Source organism: Erinaceus europaeus, chromosome 8 (genome assembly GCF_950295315.1).
Source record: "Erinaceus europaeus chromosome 8, mEriEur2.1, whole genome shotgun sequence".
Taxonomy (NCBI): domain Eukaryota; kingdom Metazoa; phylum Chordata; class Mammalia; order Eulipotyphla; family Erinaceidae; genus Erinaceus; species Erinaceus europaeus.
Genome location: NC_080169.1, coordinates 57,566,466 through 57,580,429, shown reverse-complemented (window position 1 = coordinate 57,580,429; position 13,964 = coordinate 57,566,466).

Below are 13,964 nucleotides of genomic sequence, written 5' to 3'. Positions count from 1 at the left end.
GAATGCTTGGAGACTCATAAATTTTACTTCATTTCCTCTCACCCACAACCCTACAGGGATAATGCAAATGGACCAGAGAAGTTCTGTATGGAGAACAACTTGTCTTAACAGGAGAAAAGTTCTAAGCTGGCCAGTGGGGGTGGGGGTGGGTGGAAGGGATGGGACACAGTCTTTTGGTGGTGGGAATGGTGATTATGTACACTCCTAGTAAAGTGTAGTCATATAAATCACTAGTTAGTTAATATGAGAGAGGGAAAATTAATTATATGTCTCAAAGTTTTTAAAATACAGACTGAGTCTTTTTAATATATAGGCTATGTATTTGATATGTGGACTCTCTCAATGGCCTAGACCAAGTAGATCAGAAGTAACCAATAGCACAGCTATTTACAAGATACTGGGTACTATACAGCAAACCCTAACAAAAGGACTTTTCAAAGTTAACCCAATTACCAAATAATGTGATGATAACATTAACTATCCATTGTCTTTCTGAACCCTAAGACAACAGGAACCTCACATCTCCACTATAGAGCCTATATTTCCCCTAGTCCTGGAAACTTAGGATAGGGCCCACTTTCCCTCATGCCTCTCCCAATCCATATCAAATAATATTGTATCTGCCGATCACAACCTAATCAACGCAAGATTGCCACCTCAACATGCTTCAGTTCAGACTGTGTCCAGAGACTCCACGTGTGGAATTTCACATGTGGAATGAAAACCCTTCAGCATCATTACTCAGGTGAGACCTTTCCTTTCATAGTATTCACTAATTCCATCCCAGGTGGTTCACTTTCTAACAAAGTCCCAAAACCTAGATATAGATCACATTCTGTGAGAGAGAGCATATGTTCACACCTATCCATAAACTAGTGCAAAATATATACCTGAAAGCAAAAGTACACTAGAGATTGCAGTGAGTACCCCCCTAACACTTCCTCTCCACTATTCCAAGCTTTGGGTCCATGATTGCTCAACAATTTGTTTGGCTTTGTATGTTAACCCTCTTTTCAGCCACCAGGTTCCAGATGCCATCAGGATGCCGGCCAGGCTTCCCTGGATTGAAGACCCCACCAATATTTCCTGGAGCTCTGCTTCCCCAGAGACTCACCCTACTAAGGAAAGAGAGAGGCAGACTGGGAGTATGGATCGGCCTGTCAACGTCCACGTTCAGCGGCGAAGCAATTACAGAAACCAGACCTTCCACCTTCTGCAACCCACAACGACCCTGGGTCCATGTTCCCAGAGGTATAGAACATGGGAAAGCTATCAGGGGAGCGGGGGTTATGGAGATTGGGTGGTGGGAATTGTGTGGAGTTGTACCCCTCCTACTCTATGGTTTTGTTAATTTATCCTTTCTTAAATAAAAAATAAATTAAAAAAAAAAAGAAACCTAGACAATGTAGGGTGAACTTCTCTTCCCTTTGCTCCAAAAGGAGATACTATTTATGTTTTCCAGGATATTCACCATCAAAACATACTGGAAAAGAAAGAATGGTATAAAAGATAGTGCCTGTGCTTTAAAGTCATGTTGATGCACAAGAATACAAAAAACTTTCTCCCATGATAACTTTGATTTGCACATTGCCCAGCCCAGTTTTGTTGATATATGGTATCCTCCCTCGCAGAGATTTTACTGATACTGTATTTTTAGTTTCATCATGTATATAAGAGTATGATTATGTATCATGGATTAAAAGATGATTGTTCATTAAGGCCAATCAGATAGACAAATTCCTACTTGAATAACTGTGAACTCATCTTGATTTCCCTTCTCTCTTAATTTCATTAAGACTTGAAATCATGTATGTCATGACAAAGAGTAAAAACATCATCTTGAGGGTGGAAGAAGAGATTGCTGAGAAGCTTATTCTTACCTTTCTGGTAAAGAAAAAAAAAAGATGGACAGGACATAATAAATAATAAATTCAGAAGCTTGGAGTCTATAACCCAGATCACAGATTTTAAACTGCTCTAGATGATTCCAATGTACATCCAACATTCATTTTAACCTACAAATAGAAACCTAACTAGAGGGAGTTGGGCAGTAGCGCAGTGGGTTAAGTGCACATGGCACAAAGCTCAAGGACTTGTGTAAGGATCCCGGTTCAAGCCCCTGACTCCCCACCTGCAGGGGAGTCACTTGACTAGTGGTGAAGCAGGTCTGCAGGTGTCTATCTTTCTCTCCCCTTCTCTGTCTTACCCTCCTCTCTCCATTTCTCTATCTCCTGTCCAACAACAACAATAATAACTACAACAGTAAAACAAGGGCAACAAAAGGGAATAAATAAATATTAAAAAAAGAAACCTAACTGGCCTAGAAATAAATTCTGACAGTCATGGGAATTAACATTTATTTTATCAAAGATTTATAATGCCCCTTTTGTCTTCTTATAGCACAGACACTTGACACTTTCTTTTGAAATGTGTAGCAATAACTTGAAAAGAGAATAATTGTTTTCTTATTTAAAATGCATTCATATATTATATGAAAATCCTTTAATAGTATAATTAATAAGAGATATTTAAACATCTGAACCAAATTGGTCATGTATATAAAGAAGATCCTTTGTACTACAGAATGAATATAATTTTTCCCTAGAAGTTATAGCTATTGGAAAATGCTTACAATTATTTCAGGCAGCAAGTCTACCAAATCAATAAGATCTGATTTAGATGGTTAAACATTCCTCACCCTATAATTTGGAAAAAAGACAGGTACTTCAAGAGATAGGATTCAGTCTTTAGCCTTTAGCTTTAGGTGAAGAGTTATAATGCTCCCTTTCTTTAAAAAAGAACATGTTTTCTAAGTTCTTTGAATGTTATCTTAGAGAATGCAAGCCAGCTCACTTTGGCAAAGATGCATGCAGCTAAAATTGCTTCTCTCTTGCTAGTACCATATATTCAGCATTTTCCTGATAGGCATAATCTGAGAAGAAAACTTCAGACATACACTGAATTACTCTGTAACTAAAAGATTTAGTCTCCATGGAGTCCTCAAGCACAGTCTTGACATCTGGATGTCAAAACTGCTGACTCTTCACAATTCACAATGACAGTAGTCTGTCCATACAACTTTACTTTTTAATGATAAGCAGTTATTACCTCCAGAAGACTATATAAACTTCTGTGAAATATATAACATGTCTGGTAGGAATAATAAGTGGAACTACTGTAAAATCCACTATAGAAGAATATGCAGAAATACCATAGTAAGGGGTTTAGCAAAGACTTTGGATGCTTACAAAATAGAAGGCATAAGTCCCATGTGAGAACTGCGTATATTTTGATCTAACAAGATCAGGGTGTCCAGGGTGATATGGTTGTACACAGAACTGGATATAATTTTGTGAAGTGACTCCTCTGCAGGTGGGGAGCCAGGGGCTCCAACTAGGAGCCTTATGCCGGTTCTTGCCTTCACACCACGTACTCTTAACCTCTGTGCTACTGCCCGACTCCCAGAACTGGATATAATTTTAAGCTGCATCAACACTACCATGAATGAGAGCAGTAACAAAATTCCTGTTCAGTTGCATATGTATAGCATCTTTTCTCCATATGTTTAAAATAATTGAAATATGATCGATCTCTGTAAAGACAGAGCTTGGTACACTGTAATTAACTTCATGTTTTAAATAAAAGAGATAATTGTATTAAAAAGAGACTAATAGGGAGGCCGGGCGGTGGCACAGTGGATTAAACACACATGGAGCAAAGCCCAAAGACCTCCATAAGGATCCTGGTTCAAGCCCGGTCTCCCCACCTTCAGGGGGATTGATTCACAAGCAGTGAAACAGTTCTGCAGGTGTCTATCTTTCTCTCCCCATCTATCTCCCCCTCCTCTCTCCATTCCTCTCTGTCCTATCCAACAACAATGACAGCAACAACAACAGTAGCAATAAACAACAAGGGCAACAAAAGGGGATAAAATAGCTTCCACGAGCAGCGGATTCATAGTGCATGCACAGAGCCCCAGCAATAACCCTGGAGGCAAAAAGAAAAAAAAAAACATACTGAGAACACAAAAGGACTATTTACCTGGTATAGCCTGAATTAAAAAAAAAAAAAACTTTTAATAAGAGAGGGAACAAAGCTCTCTCTGGAGAGATGCAGTTCTATGTATCAAACCTAGAACCTAAGGTTTACCAAGCATGCAGTCTATCTACTGAGCTATATACCCTGGACAACCAGTCAAACATTTTATGATACATTGTTGACAAAGGTAACTAAACTAAGTGACTATAAATACACAGGATATGTATTTATCAGCAAATAACTGAAAGCTTACCACCATTTACTACACGAGAAGATATTGTTTAAAATTATTGTTTTGAAGGATTTTTAGTTAAATGAATGTCCTTCCTCTATTTTCTCTTATTTGACCTTGAGTTAAGAAAGGCTATCAAAGATCTTCTCATGGACATGCGGCCTCAGAACAATCTATTGCTTCCTATCATTTTATTAGAATGCAAATATTGCTGAGGACAATACCTCCACCAGGTGGTAATTATGGAATAATTGACACTATTTGGTTGGGTATTGAAGTAATCAAGACAAAATAAAATAGTAGTATAATTCGAAGAAGGTCATTATTATAGAAGACATAAGATACAGAGACAGGAGAATTTTGGAGTCAGGGCTTTCTTTTATAACTTTTCATAAATGCAGAAATCAGGACTCAAACTTTTCTTCCCTGTCTTCTTTCCAGAACAATCACTAGTGTCATGTGTAACTAAGGTCAACTAACCAAGGTCATTTAATTCCATTCTGAATATAGTGCTCCCCATTTTCATATATATTAATGTGGTTTGTTGGTTTTGTACCAAGTTCAGTCCTTACATATGCATAATATAGTAACTCATTTCCAGCTTCGATTTCTGTATAAGTACTGCACGCTGATTGTGCCACTGGAGCTCCACAGCTTTAATTTCTTTCTTTTTTTTTTTATTTAAGAAAGGATTAATTAACAAACCATAGGGTAGGAGGGGTACAACTCCACACAATTCCCACCACCCAATCTCCATATCCCACACCCTCCCCTGATAGCTTTCCCATTCTCTATCCCTCTGGGAGCATGGACCCAGGGTCATTGAGGGTTGCAGAAGGTAGAAGGTCTGGCTTCTGTAATTGCTTCCCCGCTGAACATGGGCGTTGACTGGTCGGTCCATACTCCCAGTCTGCCTCTCTCTTTCCCTAGTAGGGTGTGTCTATGGGGAAGCTGAGCTCCAGGACATATTGGTGGGATCTTCAATCCAGGGAAGCCTGGCCAGCATCCTGGTGGCATCTGGAACCTAGTGATTGAAAAGAGAGTTAACATACGAGGCCAAACAAATTGTTGAGCTATCATGGACCCAAAGCTTGGAATAGTGGAGAGGAAGTGTTAGGGAGGTACTCACTGCAAACTCTAGTGTACTTCTGCTTTCAGGTATATATTTTGCAGTAGTTTATGGATACGTGTGAACATATGATCTCTCTCACAGAACCTAGTGTATATCTAGGTTTCGGGACTTTGTTAGAAAGTGAACCCCCCTTTCTAACAAAGTCCCATAACCTAGATAAACACCAGTTTATCTTCTTTCCTCCCTTATTACTCAGAGTGTGCAACATAGCGCACCCAGTATAAGTTTTACTCTGCGTTTCCTCTTTTTTTCTTGTGTTTTAAGTTTCATCTATGAGTGAGATAGTTCAGTATCTCTTTCCCACTATTAATCATAGCAAAGAAGGAAAAGATTTGTTTCAGGACTGTGATCATAGTAGCAGTGACTGAAAGATCAGACATGAACAATCACGTCTGAAATATTTGGAAACAACCAAATGCATCAACAAAAATATACTCAGATTTTCACAACACTGCAACTGCAATGCTTTAAATTCACTGAACCACCCATAGGTGCAGGCACGTGTGGTAAGGCTTGGTGCAGGAGAAATTGTTAAAACAAAAACAGCTTGAACTAGCTACAACATGCAGTGGGAAGGTTGTGCCACTGTGATATTTACACAGCTGAATGCACAGGTTCAGTTCTAAGGGGCAGGAAAAACTTGGACAGAAACTAAAGCTGTGCAACCCATTAAGACTATGACAAAGACTGCCAGAGGCCAAAGTACAATCTAAAAAAGGCAGTAAGATCCTATTCTGGCTACATCTGCCCCAGGTAATACAAAAGACTATCTCCTCCGCCCCCTTGCCCAGTGACATATAAACACCATAGTCAGAGTTCCATCTGTTGGCTGAATAGCAGAAACCACACTTAACTAAAACATGGAAAAATTACAGCAATTCAAATTCACAAGGAATTATGGGGGAAAAGTCTGAGTTTGAATTCAGAAAACTTATTATGAAGACAATTTAAGACTTTAACAATAACATACAAGCATAAATTAAGGGTCTTACTAAAGACCTATAAAATGTATGAAGAAAACAAACAGCTACATGATGTGAAGGATACTTTAAATGGAGGTAAATCTTACATAAGAGGTCTACTAAGTAGAATAAATTGGCTTGAGGAGAGAATATTAGGGCTACAAGATAAAGCCACTATACTCTGAGTACAAAGCTACTGGAGAGGAAAGATTCATGAAAATGAAGCAATTCTCTGTGGAATAACAGACTCCAGCAGAAAAAAAAAAAAGAATGTGAGAGTTACTGAGATCCCTGAGCATGCAGAGAAGGGGAGAGAAGCAGAGAAGATATTCAAAGAAATCCTAGCAGAAAATGTTCCATACCTGGGAAGTGTTAAAACAAGGGCATTCAGAAAGCTGAATGAATATCCAAGTTTCTATATTTAGCATAGCCACAGCAGGACACATCATAGTAAAAAAATGTCCAAAAGCAAAGACAAAGAAAAATATTTCTGCCAACTAGAGTAAGAAAGACTGTGACATACAAAGGTAGAAACCTTAGGCTTTCTTCATATTTATCATCACATACCTTAGAAGCAAGAAGGACATAAAATGACATATTCACAGTATTAAAAGATAAGATTTTCCAGCCAAGGATACTCTATCTTCCCATGTTATCTTTCAAATATGAAAAATCAATTGTCTTTTTGAACCCTAAGACAGCAGGAACCTCACATCTCCACTACAGAGCCTCTACTTCCCCAGTCCTGGAACCCTTAGATAGGGACCACTTTCCCGTATGCCTCTCCCAATCCATATCAAATAATATTGCATCTGCCAATCACAACCTAATCAACGCAATGATTGCCACCTCAACATGCTTCACTTGAGACTGTGTCCAGAGACTTCATGTGTGGAATGACAACCCTTCAGCTTCATTACTCTGGTGAGTCCTTTCCTTTCATAGTATTCTCTAGTTCCATCTCAGGTGGTTCACTTTCTAACAAAGTCCCAAAACCTAGATATACACCAGTTTCTGTGAAAGAGAGCATATGTTCACACGCATCCATACACTACTGTAAAATATATACCTGAAAGCAGAAGTACACTAGAGTTTGCAGTGAGTACCCCCCTAACACTTCCTCTCCACTATTCCAACCTTTGGGTCCATGATTGCTCAACAATTTGTTTGGCTTTGTATGTTAACTCTCTTTTCAGTCACCAGGTTCCAGATGTCATCAGAATGCCGGCCAGGCTTCACTAGACTGAAGACCCCACCAATGTGTCCTGGAGCTCCGCTTCCCCAGAGACCCACCCTACTAGGGAAAGAGAGAGGCAGACTGGGAGTATGGACTGACCAGTCAACACCCATGTTCAGCGTGGAAGCAATTACAGAAGCCAGACCTACCACCTTCTACAACCCACAACGACCCTGGGTCAATGCTCCCAGAGGGATAGAGAGTGGGAAAGCTATCAGGGGAGGGTGTGGGATATGGAGATTGGGTGGTGGGAATTGTGTGGAGTTTTACCCCTCCTACCCTATGGTTTTGTTAATTTATCCTTTCTTAAATAAATAAATAAATAAATTCAAATCTTACGAAAATGAAAAGAATTTTTGCCTTGAAGGAATTACTGGAAGAAGTTCTACAAGAAAAGAAGCAAAGATATTCCATTTCTAAATGAGGTGAATGGGAGTAGGTTAAATCTGTGAACAGAGAAACAGCAACAAAAGAAGCAAATACATAGGAAAGGAAGGGAAAAAAGTGGTCAAAGAAATTCAACTTGGTTGGTGAACCAAGGTCAGCAATAAAAGGCCTGGGTGTTAGACAAAAGTTACAACCCCAATCTTTGTTTTATTTTGGTTGAAATCTGAAGGAAAAGTTTTGGGTGGGATTACTCAGGAAGAGAGGAATGAATACTGAATGACTGTACATGTGAGTGAATTTCAGTAGAGTCAAAGGGAGAACACAGGAGAAAATTGGATTGGGGGTAGTGTACTGCACCAAAGCAAAAATATGTTGGGAAGGAACAGAAGAGGGCATTTGGGTAGGGTTAGGGTCCTAGATTGGTATTAGGCTATTTTATAGATACCCAGGATGAAGCACTAGGAAATGCATATATATAAACAAAGGCTGTAACCATTAAGCCCATCCCCTAATAAAATATAAAATAAATTTAAAAAAAGAATAGAAAAGATGAAAAATAACAGAATGATAAAAGAAAAAATGTAAGTTTTTATTTATTTTTTATTTATAAAAAGGAAACACTGACAAAACCATAGGATAAGAGGGGTACAACTTTATACAGTTCTTACCCCAGAACTCTGTATTCCCTCCCATGATAGCTTTCCTATTTTTTATCCCTCTGTGAGTATAAACCCAAGGTCACTGTGGGATGCAGAAGGTGGAAGGTCTGGCTTCTGTAATTGCCTCCTAGCTGAACATGGGCATTGACTGGTTGATTCATACTCCCAGCCTATCTCTCTCTTTCCATAGTGGGGAAGCAGAGCTCCAAGGCACATTGGTGGGGTTGTCTGTCCAGGGAAGTCTGTTCAGCATCATGCTAGCATCTGGAACCTGGTGGTTGAAAAGAGAGTTAACATACAAAGCCAAACAAATTGTTGATTAATCATGAACCTAAAGGATGGAATAGTGCAGATGAAGAGTTGGGGGTCCTCCATTTTGTACATAGATAGTAGGCATATTTTAGTTAAATTCCAAAAGGCCTGTGGCTATACCATTTTTTTTTCCTTTTTCTTTTTGCCTTTGAGCCTGAAATCTGATATGCCAGTGGATCCAAGTTATTGTCTGGGGAGATGATATCATGGCTGGTAAAAGGACCAGAAAGCTGGATCAGGGAAGACAGTAGCTCCCAAATATGGGAAAAGGGCATAAATATTGAAGACTATAAACCCCATCGATTTGATGTGATCTGGGGCCCATATTCAATTTAGGAGTATGCCAGTCTCTTGCCCTTATTCAGCTTTTGCAGTCCTTGCTTTGATAACGTTAGCTTTGGAGTGAGTGAGAGAACAGCAATAGGAAGTAAGGGAGGAGGGTATCTAAGTCTCAGACACTATTTCATTATGAACTTGATACTGACTCACTACAGACTATTATGTATTTTTGCTTTCAGTTATATTTTGTCCTAATTTATGGATACATGTGAAAATATGCTCTATCTTACAGGACCTGTTCCATATCTAGGTTTTGAGACTTTGTTAGGAAGTGAAACTCCTAGAATGGGATTAGAGACTACTATGAAAAGAAAGGTCTCACTGGAGTAATGAGGGTGAAGTGTTGGCATCCTATGCCTGATGTCTCTGGTCACAGTTTGAAGTGAAGTATGCTGAGATAGCACTTGTTGCATTGATTAGGTTGGGATTAGTGGATGCAAAATAATTTGGCATGGATTGAGTGAAGCATGCAAGAAAGTGAGCCCCATCCTGTAGGTTCCAGGACTAGGGGAAAGATAGGCTCTATAGAAGAACCTGGAAGTTCCTGCTTTCTTAGGGTTTAAGAAGATGATAGCTAGTTATTGTTATAATCACATTGTTTGACAGTTGGGTTAACTTTGAAAAATCCCTTTGTTAGGATTTGCTGTATCATACACACCATTACCATTTTTATGTCCTTTGACATTATTTGTATATAGCTATGCCACTGGTTGCTTCTGTTCTCCCTGGTCAAAGCTTTTAAGAGAGTCAACATATCAAAGACTCAGCCTATGTATTAAAAACACTAAGTCTGTGCTATAAAAAGTTTGAGACATTCAATCAGTTTTTCCCCTCTCATATTACTTAGTAATTTATATGACTACAAATTAATAATAGTGTACATAAAAGTAGTGTACATAAACACCATTCCCACCACCAAAATACTGGATCCCATCCCATCCACCCTCCACATCTCCCCCTACCCATCCCATGAAGCTGGATACCCACATCCTCAACCCAGGGTTTTTACTTTGGTGCCCTACTACAAATTCAGTCAGATTCTGCTTTGAGTTTTACTTTCTGTTCTTCTTTCTCAACTTCTATTTATGAGTGAGATCATCCCATACTCATCTATATCTTTCTGACTTAGTTCACTTAACATAATTTCTTCTAGCTCCATCCAAGATGGGTCAGAGAAGGTGACTTCACTGTTGTTAATAGCTGAGTAGTATTCCATTGTGTATATATACCACAGCTTTCTCAGCCACTCATCTGTTGTTGGGCACCTACCTGGGTTGCTTCCAGGTTTTAGCTATTATGAATGTGCTACTATGAACATAGGAGTACACATATCTTTTTGGTGGTGTTATGGAGTCCTTGTGGTATATCCCCAGGAGAAGAATTACCAGGTCATATGGAAGGTCCATGTCTAGCCTTGTGAAAGTTCTCCAGACAGCTCTCCACAGAGGCTGGACCAATTTACATTCCCACCAGCAGTGCAGGAGGGTTCCTCTGTCACAACAGCCTCTCCAGTATTTATTTGTTGCTGCTGTCCTTTTTGATGTATGCCATTCTCACAGGGGTGAGGTGGTGTCTCAGTGTTGTCCTTATTTGCATTTCTCTGACAATCAGCGACCCAGAGCAGTTTTTCATATTTTTGTTTGTCGGGCTATAGTCCTGAGAGAGAAATGACCCAGGCAAGGAGGCAAGGAAATTCAAATCCTTATTCATCCAAGAGCCCCAGGGTTGGGTGGTAGAACACCTGGTTAAGCCACGTGGTGCAAACCGCTCTGCACGCCCACAATAAGACAGAAATGGAAGTGGCTTGACAATACCATACATTGTTAGGAAAGGGGTAGAGAAAAGGCAGAGTTGGCCAGGAATGGTATGGACCTCCCCAGCAATTGTTACTAGGGGTTCAACTGATAGGATTAGCAATACCCTGATACCCTGCAGGGAATTTGAAAGGTGACAGTCACTTGTAAGAAAAGGCAAAAGATTGATATGTAGATAATAAAGGGAATGCAGGGTGGAGTAGGCTTAATGTTTTAAGGCATGCCTGCTCCCTGAGGCGGAAAGATGCAGGATGTTTTGTGAGGCAAGGAAGGCTTATATGGTGGCCAAACTTTTGAGGTTCATGTGTCCTCCTTTGCTCAACCCCTCAGTAGAGAGAGACTTACCAGGACGGACTCACCTCTCAGGTCAGCCCTGCCAGGCTCCACCACATGCCCATAGCCTCCCTACAATTGTTCATATGTGTGTTAGTCTTTTGGATATCTTCTGTAGTGAATGTTTTGTTCATATACTCTGCACACTTTGGGATGGGTCATTTGCTTTTTTGGTGCTAAGTTTGCTGAGCTCTTTGTATATTTTGGTGATTAGTCTCTTGTCTGATGTATGGCATGTGAAGATCATCCATTCTGTGAGGGGTTCTTCTTGTTTCTGTGATACTTTCATTGGCTGTGCAGAAGCTTTTCAATTTGATGTAGTCCCATTGGTTTGTTTCTGCTTTAGTCTTTCTTGCAGTTGGGTTTGTTTCATCAAAAATGTCCTTGAAGTTTAGGTGGAAAAGTGTTCCACCAATTTTTCCTCTAAGTATTTGATAGTTTCTGGTCTATCATCCAGGTTCTTGATCCATTTGGAGTTGATTTTTGTTTCTGGTGAGATAAGGTGGTTCAATTTCCTTTTTCTGCATGTTTCAAACCAGTTTTCCTAGCACCATTTATTGAAGAGAGCCTCCTTCCCCCATTTATTTCTTTTGGCCCCCTTATCAAAGTTTAGATGTCCATAGGTGTAGGGGTTTAGTTCTGGGCTTTCAATTCTGTTCCAGTGGTCTGTGTGTCTCATTTTGTTCCAGCACCAGGCTGTTTTGATAATGATGGCCTTATAATATAGTTTGAGATCTGGGAGTGTGATGCCTCCATTTTTGTTTCTTTTCCTCAAAATGGTTTTGGCAATTCTAGGTGTTTTCTGGTTTCAGATAAATGATTGCAGTTTAAATTCTATTGTTCTATTCTCTTAAAGAAGCTTGGTGGGTATCATATTAAATTTGTATATGGCTCTGTCTGGGGAGAATAATCATTTTGATGATATTTATTTTTCTAATCTATGAGCATGGGATGTCTTTCCATTTCTTCATATCATTTTCTATATCCTTGAGTAGTGAATTATCGTTTTCAGTATACAAGTCTTTTACTCCTTTGGTCAGCTTTATTCCTAGGTATTTTATTGATTTTTCTACAACAGTGAATGGGAGTGATTCCTGGATATCTTCTTCAGATTTAGTGTTTACATAAAGAAATTCCACTGATTTTTGTACATTGATTTTGTAGCCTGACACCTTGCTAAATTGCCTGATCATCTCCAGTAGTTTTCTGCTGGATTCTTTAGGTTTTTCTATGTATACTATCATATCATCTGCAAAATGTGACACCTTGACTTCTCCCCTTCCAATCTGTATTCCTTTGATTTCTTTCTCTTGCCTGATTGCTATAGCAAGAACTTCCAATACTATGTTGAAGAGTAATGGTGATAGTGGACAGCCCTGTCTAGTCCCCGAACTGAGGGGGAAGGCTTTCATTTTCTGTCCATTGAGTATGATGTTGGCTGTAGGTTTGCTATATATGGACTAAACTATCTTGAGGAATTTCACGTTTATTCCCATTTTTTGTAGTGTTTTGAGCATGAGTGGGTGTTGGATTTTGTCAAAGGTTTCCTCTGCATCTAATGAGATAATCATGTAGTGTTTGGTTTTGCTTTTATTGATGTGGTGAATGACATTAATTGACTTACATATGTTGAACCAGCCTTGCATTTCTGGGATAAATCCTACTTGGTCGTGATGAACAGTCTTTTTGATATAGTGCTCTATATGGTTGGCCAAGATCTTGTTTAATATTTTGTCATCTATGTTCATCAGAGATATTGGTCTGTAGTTTTCCTTTTTTGTTGTGTCCCTATCTGCTTTTGGTATCAGGGTGATGTTGGTTTCATAGAAGGTGGAAGGGAGTGTTCCTGTTTCTTTGATCTTGTAGAAAAGCTTTAGAAGTATGGGTACTAACTGTTTCCTTAAGGTTTTGTAGAATTCGTTTGTGAATCTATCTGGTCCAGAACTTTTGTTGTTGGGAAGATTCCTAATAACTGTTTTGATCTCTTTGTTTGTGATTTGTGCATTTCGGTTTTGTAGTTCTTCTTGGTTCAGTTTTAGAAGGGCATATGATTCTAGGAATTTTTCCATTTCTTCCAGATTCTCCAGCTTTGTGGCATATAGTTCTTCATAGAAGTTTTGCATGATTTTCTGGATTTCTGTGGTGTCAGTTGTGATATCTCCTCTGTTGTTTACAATTCTGTGAATTTGAGTCTTCTTTTTTAGTGAGTCTGGCTAGGGGGTTGTCAATCTTGTTTAATTTTTCAAAGAACCAGCATTTGGCTTCATTGATCTTTTGTATGGTTCTCTTAGTTTCGATGTTGTTTATTTCTGCTCTAATTTTAGTAATTTTTTTCCTTCTGGATGCTTTAAAGTTCCTTTGTTCCTTTTCCTCTAAGTCCTTAAGGTGTGAAGTAAGGTCGTTTATTTGAGCTTTTTCTTATTGTTTAATATGTGATTGTATGGCTATGAGTTTCCCTCTCAATACTGCTTTAGCTGTGTCCCAAATATTTTGATAGCTAGTGTCTTCATTTGCATTTG